Raw genomic sequence first — 12,704 nt, forward strand, 5'->3', positions numbered from 1 at the left:
TCAAAATTTAAAATGGATACCTTTCTAGTCGACATCAACTGACTATGTACAGGGTAAAGTGATGAGAAGATCCTCTGTGCCTACGCCATCAGTGAGGGAAATATAAACAATAAAACCCACAAAAAATGTTAAATTAAGTGTAATTCCACTAGATGGCAGCACAAGAAGTGTTTATCTTTGTTATTCTCAACGTCTGTGTGTTAAGGTTTTTATTAGTGCTCTAGCATTCGATAGATTCAGAAAGGATTTCTGATTTAGAATTTTCAATTACACAACTAATGACCTACGGTCAAATTTAAGTGTCTTAGGAGCCTAAATCCTATTTCCAAAAGTTACTAAGGACAAAAGGTACATTCTTATCTTGTGTTAGTTAAGACATGAGAACAAACATGAGGTAAATCCTAGAGAAGACAAGACAGGTGTAGTATTTACACAACATGTTAGCAGGTTGAGGTAAGGACTGGGCTTCCCATTGTGTTTACCTTGATCTGCTCACCCATGTGGAAAGCTACAAAACGTTTCTACCTTTTTTGATCAGTTCTAGCTCACCTGATACAGTCTTACTTTTTTTTCTTGGTATCAATTTATAAATGTTAGGGTTGCACAACAACTGGGGAGGGAGGATTGTGAACAATTCATCAAAAGTTCCCCTTTTAGTTGGTGAATTTTCAAAATTTGAAATTGCGATGAAATTTCAAACTTAGAACATTTTAAACAGCACTCTGGTTTGTTTTCTGGCATAACAATTGTTGATTACTGTTAGCACAATAGAGCCAGTACAATTACAGCACAGAAGAGCAAACTGGATTATTTTTTCCTCCCATGAACAATCCCAGTGGCTGTTAAATTGAGATGATGTCAGAATTTTTATGTTTGGTGAAGACACAAGAGACAGGAACAACATCACTTGATTTTTTTCAGATACCATGTTGAGTTTGCTGTGGTAGGACTCGGAGGGAACAAAAGATAACTAGCCTTACAGTATATGCTGTTGGCAACTCTGCAGCTGCTGGAATCATGATACCTCCCCATACAGAGACTGAGCTGGCTGTTTGGTGCTGAAGGTGAGCACACTGGTTGTCAAGGCAGGTATGAAGGATGGGGTTGAAAGCCTGCAGGGGATGGAGTTTTTTCCTGTTCATTTACAAGTTATTTCCCTTGACAGGAGGGAGACGGGTCAGTGAGACGGTGAGAGTGCCCTACGGTGATCAGATAGCAGGCGTGAAAAATCAGGACACTTTATTGGCGGGGGAAGGGTGGGATAGTTGCCTATTTAAGAAAAAGCCCTAATATCAGGATTTCTAGTCACCCTAGGTTGCCCTGCCAGTGAAACAAGATGAATCAGGTGTGGATGTCCCCCCTTCATGGTGAGAAGTAGTGAAAGGCTGGAGAAATTGAGTGGGTGATGATCTCTTCCTAGTAGCATGAGGCATCTGAGGGGTGGAATAGGTCCCTCCTAATGGTGAGAGAGACAGCTGAAGGGTGTGGTGGGGAGTGTCTCGCCCATGCAGCTGAAGCGAGTAGGGAGTGGGGAGCACCAAGGAACAGCTGTGATGCAGCTGCAGTGAGCAAGGAGCTGTTCTGGGTTCATTGCATACATGCTGCATACCAAGGGCTCAATTCCATTTCCAGCCCTCACACTGAATTGCTTTCAATGACACTACTCCTGGAGGAAAATACTTCTCAATGTAACAGTGGCAGGACTGGGTGCCTAGTTAGCAGCAGGCAGAGCTGCTACCCAGTTCTAGAGTGAAGACAGATGTAGTCAGAGCCATTCTCCACTGTGTTGAAAACTCGGCCCGTTTGCTTGGGTATGTAATAACCAAAGGACAGTTAGTATGGGATGGCATGCTAGTTTTGCAAAAAGTCTTTTCTGCTTTAAACCACAGTTTAGTATATTTTTCTTCACAGCAGGAGAGAGAAAAGTGGGTGTGAATAATGTAACCTAGTATTAAAAGGCTTACTTTAGCAGGGCTTAGCCGCCATGCTTCTGTAATTCCTTTCACATCTGACTTGTAGAACCAAAGAACAAAGGGAAAAGGATGAGAATTTGGGGTCTATTGTCTACACAGAATTTATTGGTATTAATGGGAGTAGCTTACTTGTGATTATGCTGAGGTGAGTGGCCCAGAAAAGCGAAAAACAGTATGTATAACAGGAGGAGTCACATTTCCTGGCTTCAGTTCAACTCTGTAACCAGGTTATTACCACCCCACCCACCTTGTTTCTCTAATATCCTGGGACCAACACGGCCACAACAACACTGTATACGTGTTTATTATGCTTCAAAACATGCAGACAAGTTACCAAGTAAAATACTAGCTAGACAAAAAAGAAGTGGAGTGTACAAAGAAAGCTCTGAATAACTCACACTGTTTCCAAATGATTGTACTTGACACAGCAAGTATCTTGTGGATCGATATTTTGATTTTGTTATCTTGGTGATAAATATAAGGCCATGATAATACTGCCATCCTGTGGTCAGGATGTTTAGGATGGAGCGAGACCTTGTATAAGATTAAAAGTAAGGCTCAGATTTAGTCATGGGTATTTTTAGTAAAAGTCATGGGCAATAAACAAAAATTCACAGCTCGTGACCTGTCCATGACTTTTACTATAAAAACCCATGACTAGATCTTAGCTGCTCCTGGGGCCCTGGGGCCCTGCTGCTGCTTTTGTGGTGGGGGTGGAGGGGCTGCTGTTGCTGCTTTGGGACCGCTGCTCCGGGGCCACCCCTGGGAGTGCTGCTGATTCAGCCGCACTCGCTGCTGCAGCTGCGGAAGTCACGGAGGTTCCAGAAAGTCATGGAATCTGTGACTTCCATGACAGACTCGCAGTCTTAATTATAAACACACTGTAGTGATTTCCTTAGGGCAGGGAGGTCTGTATATCACTTGCTGTATGTCTTTTTGTCCAGAGTTTACCTTCCAGTGGATTTTTTTTCACTAGAATTTTGTCTTGGACCAGGGAGTTACTCATTTTAAAGGGGACTGAATCAGAGAATTTAACTGAATTCAAAAGAAATCTAGATTTGTGTCTAGAAGAGGAAGGGACGGAGAGGTATGGGGAAGATGGGATCAAGGTACATTTCCAAAGGATGGGGTTCCTCAGGTCTGGGATTTCTGGAATCAACTCCTTGTTTTAGTTAAGAAAATAACGGGGTTTGAGATGGCAAAGTCTGGGAGTGGCTTTGGGTTTGCAAAAGCAAAGCTGGGGTAGTTCAGATCCAGGTACCATTTTATCTGAATTTTTAGCATTCTGGGCTAGGGAGGTGGCGGCAGATAACTGTCTCTGGTTAAGTCCATCTCTGATGAAAGGGTTTTAGAATTATCCCAGAAGATCTGTTGCTGGTAGGGTGACCTAAGGAGAGGTTATTCAGGCAAAAGAAACACTTTGATACCCAGATGGCACCTCTCTTGACTTAGTTATTGTTTTCCTCCAGTACACTCTCTCTGCCACTCTTGACTCCTTTGCCACTTTCCCTAATCACAAGGTCCAATCTTGAGCTTGCCCTTAATACCCATATTCTCTGCTCCTGTTCTCATGCTGCTGAGCATCTCTGGTGTAAATCTCAAGACCGTGTTGAGTTTCTCCACTACAAACTCACTCTCTTTTCCTTTAATTCTATCATTTTATTAGCCAAACAGCAATATTTCTTCTTCCTGATTGAATCCTTCACCTGAAACTCCAATTGCCTTTTTGCCACATTTTCCCTGTACCAAATCCTTCCCCCCTCCTCCATCTCCGTTCAGAATCTTGCAGATTTCTTCTCTGAAAAAAATTGCTAAGATTTGGTGTCATATAGCCCCCCCTCCTCTTCCCCCATTATTTACAAGCACTGCTTTGACTAACATCTTTATCCTGATGACTATGGCCTCTCTTTCTCACGTCTCTTTGTGAGTGTCTTGTCATCATCTCAAACTCAACGTGACCAAAATTTATGCACAACAAGTCAGAGATGGGATTAGACTATCAGTCCTGATTCTTGATCCTCTGCTCCAGTTTTTGGTAACACCTGCCTCCATTCTTTAACTTTCAGAAAAAGTAGGGTCTCAACCCCAGTGGCCTGCCCAGACGCACAAAAACAAGTTCTAACATCCAAGACATTACATCATGTGTTTTCAAGTACAACGGCTGCTCCATTTCCTTACTGAATTGTTGTATTATAAGCATTCAACCAATAATATTGGAAAGGACTTAGCAATATCTTGCTCTAAAAAACAAGGGAGCCCATTGTTATGTGGTATATTTTAATCTAGTAAATCCCACCTACCTGAGATGTAAAAACATCCACATCCTCTTGCATTTTTACTTTTGACATTCAAAAAAGTTTGTTCTTTAAAGCTATTAGTTTCTTAACTAATGATGCATTCATTTAAACTTAAAAGTCTTCATTTTAGCCTAATGATGGCATGAATACTGGTGAAGTGAACTCTACTTTTGCAGAGCAAATATGTGTCCATTAGCAGAATCTTCTGTAAATTTGATTTTGAGTGGGGAGCGGCAGATGTTTATTCAGTTTGCATATTTCTTGTGGTTTGTGGTTTCTTGTGGTTTAAGCATCTGAAGGGTGTAGACACTAACGAGGGAGAGGAATTGTTTATCATGACATGTGAAGCAGCTTTTGCAAGTTTGTTATGACTTTTTACCAGCCCTGGCAAAAGTCTGCTTTCCAAGCAACTGCATGAACTAGTCCTGCTCGTTTCCAGTGCACAATTAAGCACTTTTCTCCCAGGACAATGATTGCCTTCCAGAAACAGGCTAGTGTTGTTGACAGGTTGGAGTCAAAAGGAGGTGAATTTATTGTGTTATTTAAAAAACAATCAGTGAACAGCATTGTAACTAATAAGACATGTGCCTTTCATCACTGTGATTATTCCGCTTGTATGTTGCATTCCTTTCCTCCCACTGTTTGAGTGAGATCCTCAACCCTGCTCCAGCCCTGGTACCACAGAGAACATAAGAAAGGCCGTACTGGGTCAGACCAAAGGTCCATCAAGCCCAGCATCCTGTCCTCTGACAGTGGCCAATGGCAGGTGCCCCAAAGTGAATGAACAGATAGGTTATCATCAAGTGATCCATGCCCTGTAACCCAATCCCAGCTTCTGGAAAACAGAGGCTAGGGACACCATTCCTGCCCATCCTGGCTAATAGCCATTGATGGACCTATCTTCCATGAATCTATCTAGCTCCCTTTTGAACCCCTTTATAGTATTGGCCTTCACAACATATTCTGACAAAGAGTTCCACCAGTTGACTGTGTATTGTCTGAAGAAATACTTCCTTTTGCTTGTTTTAAACCTGCTGCCTATTCATTTCATTTGGTGACCCCTAGTTCTTGTGTTATGAGAAGGAGTAAATAACACTTCCTTATTTACTTTCTCTATACCACTCATGATTTTATAGACCTCCATCATATCCTCCCTTAGACGCCTCTTTTCCAAACTGAAAAGTCCCAGTCTTATTAATCTCTCCTCATACAGAAGCTATGCTATACCCCTAATAATTTTTGTTGCCCTTTTCTGAACCTTTTCCAATTCCAATATATCTTTTTTGAGATGGGGCAACCACATCTGCACACACCACCACCAAGTGACTGAAGTGCTGATCAAGGGGGAGAGCCTGGCTAAAGGGCAACATGCCAGCCTGTGGTGAGAAGCATCTAAGTTTGTAAAGGCACTGGAAGTGTTAAGATCAGCTTAGAACGCGTTTTGCTTTTATTTCATTTGACCAAATCTGACTTGTAGTGCTTTCACTTAAAATCTATCTTTTGCAGTTAATAAATTTGTTTGTTTATTCTACCTGAAGCAGTGCATTTGGTTTGAAGTGTGTCAGAAACTTCCCTTGGGATAACATATCAATTTCTTTGTTAAATTGACAAACTCATATAAGCTTGCAGCGTTCAGCGGGCATAACTGGACACTACAAGATGGAGGTTCCTAGGGTTGTGTCTGGGACCAGAGATATTGGCTAGTGTCATTCGGTTGCACAATCCAAGCATGGCTGGCCAAAAGTGCTCACTCATGTAGCTGGGAGCAGCTTACATGCTAGAGGCTGTGCGGGAACATCCCGGCAGTGGGGGGTCTCACAGCAGAGCAGGGTAAGGCTGGCTCCCAAAGTCGAGGACTGGAGTGACCTAGCAGATCACTGGTCCAGATAACACCAGGGGAATGTCACAACCATTCTGAGCAAGAAAGATAGTCAAGAACCCTCTTTGTCTCTTAACCAGATACCCAGGCAATACCAGAGATGCAGCGATGTGTAAGCTTCCCTACAATGTGCCTCACTACCTACGTGGATGGAACACCAGTAAAACAATAATAATACCTAGCTCCTATATAGCACTTATCATCAGTAGCTCTTGAAGTGCTTTAGGAAGGAGGTCAGTATTTCATCTCCATTTTACAGGTGGGGAAACTGAGGCAGAGAGTAGTAAAATAACTTGTCTATTGTCAGCCAGCAAGCCAATGGCAAAGCCAGGAATAAAACCCAAGTCTTCTGAGGCCTAATCCAGTGCTTCACCACCTAGACCACACAGCCTCTCCAAAGAATGAGTGTATTTTAGATGCCATATCAGTACACTCCCTTAGAGTGTCAGCAAGGGTCCAATTAATGTTAATTATGGTAGTGGGTTTCTTTTTATTATTCATAATCTGTGTACCAGCAAGTGAGATCACAAAATCACTTAATACATTTTACTACTACACAGCAATCAAGGCAGCAGAATCACAAACAAAAGAACTATTCTGCATAAATAACTGGCTAATCAACCCAGACTGCACAGCCCATCCATTGGATCTGAGCAGCCGCTGCTCAGAAAAGCTGTCAATGTACTTTGCTGACAAGAGCAAAATGCTCATTTTAAGTAGGAAAATTTCAGTTTTTCAGAATTTTTTTGATTTTTCCATTGGGGGAATCTAAATGAAATATTTTGATTTGGGTCAGGTTGACTCAAATTGAAATATTTTGGTTTGTGGCACTAAATCAAAATGTTTAATTTTGGGCCAATTTGGTATTAATCTGTGTCTGCCTGAGTTGCTGTCTCATGGAAATTGTAGTTCCCCTTCTGCCCTTCTCCCCTGTAGGCTGGACTCCCTGGCTGAGTTTGGCTCCATCACACTGGCCAAAGCTCAAGCACCCTGAAAAATGTCAACATAACAACATGTGAAACAGCTCTGTACCCTTCCTGGCTGGTAAAAGTTAGCAAAGAAAAAACTGCCTTGTGGAAATTGTTAATGCCTCTTTTAGAGACACACACCTACCAAAAGCCTTGAAAAAGCAATAGTCCACCCAATCCTCAAAGAGCCAACATTGTGCCCTGAAGACCTCTCCTGCCATCCCATCGCCAGTCCCCTGTTCCTGGATAAAATAATAGAGAAAGTAATAACCACCAAGATACAGCAAGGCACAGCATTGAGACATCCCTAGTTACCCTAAATGACAACCTCTTCCTTGTTATGGACACAGGCAGATCTCCAGGCTCATATTGCTGCACTTCTCTGCAGCCTTTGGCACAGTGCCCACAAGGTACTGCTGCTAACCCATCTGCATGACGTAGCAGAAGTAGATGGCTCAGCACTACTCTGGCTCCAATCATTCCCCTCCAATAGAACGCAGAGTGGTGATGGGTAACTGTTCCTTCCCTCTGAAGGTTGTCGTCTTCAGGGTCCCTCAGGGATCCATACTATCCTTGCCCCTCTCATCAATGAAACCACTGGGAGAAGAAGTGAGATGCCATGGGCTCAGCTGTCAACAATATGCAGATGACACCCAACCCTATAGCTCATTTGCCACTGATGCCACCACCACCATTAGAAAGATATCAGAATGGCTACAGGAAGTCAGCTCTTGGAATGAGTGGTGAGTTCTATGGACCCATGGTGCCTGGGCACCAGGAATATTCCTGGCCCAAGGCCTGGCTCCAGCAATATTGGAGGCCAGGTCTCTCCCTTGGCCCCACCTTCTGCCCCCCCCAGTCCCCACCCACACCGGCAGCGCAAAGGAGCTGTGTGGCTTCCTGCCTGCTTGCTCCACGAGGCTGCCGGCCCCTCCCTGCGGCTGCTGGGTGGGGTGGAGGAGCGGTCTCTGTGTCTATGCACGCTGCTCCCACCCCAAGCGCCCCCGTGGCCAATAGGAAGCTGCAAGGGCAGTGCCTGCGGCAAGCAGCATACAGAGGCCGCCCGGCCTGCCCTGCCTACGAGCACCCTGGGGGGTGCCAGGTAAGCGCGGCACCCCCCCGCCATCTCCCAGAGCCTGCACCCCCATTCCCTTCCCACACACCCCCTCCTGCCCCCAAACTCCCTCCCAGAGCCTGCACCCCCTCTGTCCACACCCCCTTCCATCCCCAAACTCCTTCCCAGAGCCTGCACCCCCACCCCCAACCCAGAGCCTGCACCCAAACTCCATCCCAGAGCCTGTACCCCTCACCCCCTCTTGCACCCCCACCCCCTGCTCCAGCCCAGAGCCTGCACCCAGCACCCAAACTCTGTCCCAGAGCTTGCACCCAAACTCCCTCCCAGAGCCTGCACTCTTCACCCCCCCTGCACCCCCACCCCTTGCCCCAGCCCAGAGCCTGCACCCAAACTCTGTCCCAGAGCCTTCACCCCCACCCCCTCCTGCACCCCTACCCCCTGCCCCAGCCTGGGGCCTGCACCGAGTACCTAAACTCCGTCCCACAGCCTGCACCCCAGACCCTCTCCCTGACTCAAACTCCCTCCCAGAGCCCAACTTCTCACCCCTTCTGCACCCAAACTCCCTCCCAGATCCTGCACCCCAATCCCCTGCACCAGCCCAGGGCCTGCACTCCAGACCTCCTCCCCCCATCCAAACTCCCTTCCAGAACCTTAGGCAGGTGGGGGTGGAGTTTGGGGGGGGGCTGTGGGCATTCTGGGCACCACCAAAATTTCTACCAACCTGCCGCCCCTGGCTCTTGGGTGAAGAGCAGCTGGCTCAGGCTGAATCTAGGCAAGATGGAGGTGATGCTGGGTGAAAAGGGAAAACACTTTCAAGATCTAGCTGAGATACTGTTCGCACCTTCCACTGATGGCAAACAGCTCCCATTCACCAAAGGGGTATGAAACCTCAGAGTCCTGTTTGACTCCTCTCTAAGCTTGGACAGCCAGGAACTTCGGTATCTAAAAGTGTCTTTTTTCTCCTCCCGCTCTGTAGGAAACCTTACCCCCAGATGAGGACCTGACTACAGTGTTCCATGCATTCATCCCCTCTGGGCTGGCTTACTGTAATTCAGTGTGTCTGAAGCTGAATGTGAAGATGATGCACAGGCTCCAACGGGCACAGAATGTGGCTGCCTGCATTTTCTATGGCTTAGGCCTCCACAGTCTAGTGCAGGTCAGGTCTATGTTCAAGTCCTTCCACTGGCTTCCAGTCAGTTTCAGATGCCAGTAAGACCTTGGTCCTAATCTTCAAAGCAGTTACTGGTTCAAGGCTCAGCTACATCAATGACCAGATTTCAATCTATGAACCTTTGAGACAATGCAGATCACAAAGGCTAGGCATAAAGCATTCCCAATCAACGGACTGAATTTCCAGAGCAAATGAGGTAAATCCAGACTCTGACTATCTTTAGGAAACACTGCAAAACCTTTGAAAAAAGCTTTTCCACCATAGCAAGGATAACGTTCACATCACCCCATCTGCCTAAATGCTTCCATCACATGAAGAAATAAACTCTGTACCCCTCCTGTAATACAAACAAATCAACCAGCCAAAACCGACAACCAAACAAACTAATAAGCAAAAATACCCCAGAGTTTTTACCCCAAGAGGGGAGAAATGCCAGAGACTCCATCAAGACTACTAGGGACTTTGCTATTGATTTTACCTGGGAAAAGCTCAGATACCATGGTGATGGGCAGCAGCATAAAACCCTAAGACAGATAGAAATGATCAAGTACATAAAGTTTTGTGACCTGCTGTGTTACAAACATTGATTAATTTGTCCGATACCCATAGCTATAGATGGATGGTGTAGCTATTACCTCCGAAGCTTTGACATGTGGCAAAGAGTAGCTTAATAGTTCAATTAGCTCCTGGAAGGGCTCTTTAGGTGTGCCAAATAAGCAGCATGCAATTTCTATGAAAAAGCAATGCTGCTGCTCCTTGTGAAGCTTTAACTTCCTGCAGTGCCAGATGTAGCTAGTGTTTTACCATTTCTTTCTTCAAATAGCAGTGCTCAGGGGGGATAAACTTTACTTAACCTAATTAATTTTAATCACAGCTTTCAAATCTCATACTGTGCAAAGAATTACAAATTGGAATACATTAATAGAAGCCAGGGTTTATGCTGCAAGCTAATTGTGAAATGTGCATTTATATTTTCTGCATGAACTTGCAATTACCATTAAAATAAAATTCAGTTATGTCCTTTTAAATTACTAAAATGTGAAGAACAGATTGAGCTGGTCCCATTTGTTGTACTAAATGACTTGAAAATGGCCTACATTTCAAAGAATTAAATGACTCTCCTTGAACAAGAGGCTTTAGAAAATGATTTCCAGTTGTCTAGAGTTAAGATGCTTCCAGGCATTCTTGTTGTTTAAACAATCTTTATAAAAATGGATTATAGGTTTAAAGTTTCCCACCTGCTTTAATACAGATTCATTGGAATAAAGCAGACAGCTTTTTCAAGCTCTCACTTAGGTTTCCTTTTATGATTAGATGGACGTAGCAACCACTCTCCCTCACTGTATCCAAGATCTCATTCTGAACTCCTGCAGAGTTCAGAAGCGTCCCAGAAAGTGAGCTTCCCAATAAAGAAGCTGATCCTTTTTTTCTTTGTATCTACTGGTAAAAGAATGATGGGAGAAATACATACAAGGAACTCCAAAGCCAGGTAAAATCCAACCAGGGATTTTATTACAGACTCAAAACATTGACTATGTTTATCAAAATGTTCACTAAGCTTCATAACTCTTATGCAATCCTGATGAGTTTTGAGAGATTTTAAGGTAGGGTAAAATTTTCAAAAGTACCTAAGAGTACATCTACATTGGAAATGAAGGTGTAATTGTTGCATGGGTAGGCATACCCGTGCTTAATTTAGCTAGCACTGGTAACAATAGCAGTGTCGATGTGGCACAGGCTTCAGCATGGGCTAGCAACCAGAGTACATACCTAGAGTACTTGGAGGGCTTGAACTCTGGTTGCTATCTGCTACTGTTATCCATCTAGCTAAATTAAAGATAGTACGGATATGCCTACCCAAGCTACAATCATACTTGCACCCTTGCAGGGTCCCACAGCTCGAGCCCAAACAAAGTTTAATTAAATTACAAGCTAAGTAGGAAGACCACCAGCAGGGGATGCCAGGGGATACCCGGGGGACTGGGACCTGGGACTGGGGTAGTGCTGTGCCCCTTAACTCTCCAGCCTGGGCTGCCTCTCACAATGCTTTGCTAGTGATAAGCAGCAAACCCCTCCAAACGCTGTTATCACTCAACACATTAGCATGTGGTGCCCCACAGCCAGCTAGATTGCATGAATGCTCCCTGAGCCACTCAAGAATCACACAGAGAAAGGCATCAGCCAATTCCCCCCAGCTTCCCAGCCCTGCACCTCGGAAACCTGACCGGTGTAAATTCATGACCCAGTCTGCCCCTTCCTCAATGTGGAGAGGACACAAACAAGCCTTTGTAAACTGAGCTGAGATTTCCCAAGCACTTTAACCACAACACGCTGTTTTACGTAAAACATAAAACAGGTTTATTAACTACAGAAAGATAGATTTTAAGTGATTATAAGTGGTAGGCACAAAAGGTCAGAGATAGTTACCAAAGAAAATAAAAGGTAAGTGCACAGGTTAATCTTAAACCTTAGTATATTAGGCAGTATTTAGATCAAGCAGTTTTGATCACCCCACTGGATGTTACAGTTCTTAATACACAGGCTTCCCCCTTTAAGCCTGGGACCAGTCTCCTCAGTTGAAGTCTTTATCTTCTCAACGTTCTTGTTTCTTCCAGCGTAGGTGGGGGAGGAGAAAGGCCAAAACATGATGCCACTGTCGCCTATTTTATATCCTCAGTCCATGTGCCTAGAAAACACTAGCCCAGACTGGTCACAGAGTTGAGCAAGCCCCCACTGTGTGATGCTTGTGCAGCCTTTTACAGTATTGTAAATCCCTTGTTTACAACCCCCCTGTTGATTAATGGTTGTTTAACGCTCTCCTGAGCGTGGATCACCTCCTTCGTTGTCACTAGCAAACTTACAACATATTTCAGTAACAACCATAGAGCAAAATCTCATAACTTCATACACATTAACGATATACATATTTTGACAGAACAATGGGTTTCAGCAGATCATGACCTTTTCTATGATATCTTACATGGCATGCTTTAAATGAAATATATCCGAATTATATGACAGTGGTGAATATAGTGGAGCTATAGGGTGCTGCTTTGAGGTACAGAGTGCCCAGTTAATACAAGAGTAGAACTATAAACACTGCACACTTTATAAAAATAAATACACAAATACAGAGAAAAAATTACTCATCATAAAAGCACTTACTGGTTCCTTTCTAGATTTAGATTAATAGATTAGAAAGCCAGAAGAGACCATTTCAATCATTTAGTCTGACCTCCCTCATCAACAGGCCATAGTATTTCCCTGAACTAATTCTTGTTTGAACTAGAGTATATTTTGATTTAAAAGCTTCCAACGATAAAGAATCCACCACAACCCTT

General features: G+C 44.2%; 1 long non-coding RNA gene across 1 annotated transcript; it reads left to right on the forward strand.

Annotated features, from left to right (window-relative positions):
• The first annotated feature begins 911 nt into the window (after nucleotides 1–911).
• On the forward strand, nucleotides 912–10,487 carry LOC101931131 (uncharacterized). Its single transcript, XR_256196.3, has 4 exons — nucleotides 912–1,064; nucleotides 6,230–6,382; nucleotides 7,652–7,860; nucleotides 9,169–10,487. It is a non-coding gene; the product is annotated as an uncharacterized LOC101931131 (long non-coding RNA).
• Nucleotides 10,488–12,704: the final 2,217 nt, after the last annotated feature.

This window comes from Chrysemys picta, chromosome 3, assembly GCF_011386835.1.
Source record: "Chrysemys picta bellii isolate R12L10 chromosome 3, ASM1138683v2, whole genome shotgun sequence".
NCBI lineage: Eukaryota > Metazoa > Chordata > Testudines > Emydidae > Chrysemys > Chrysemys picta.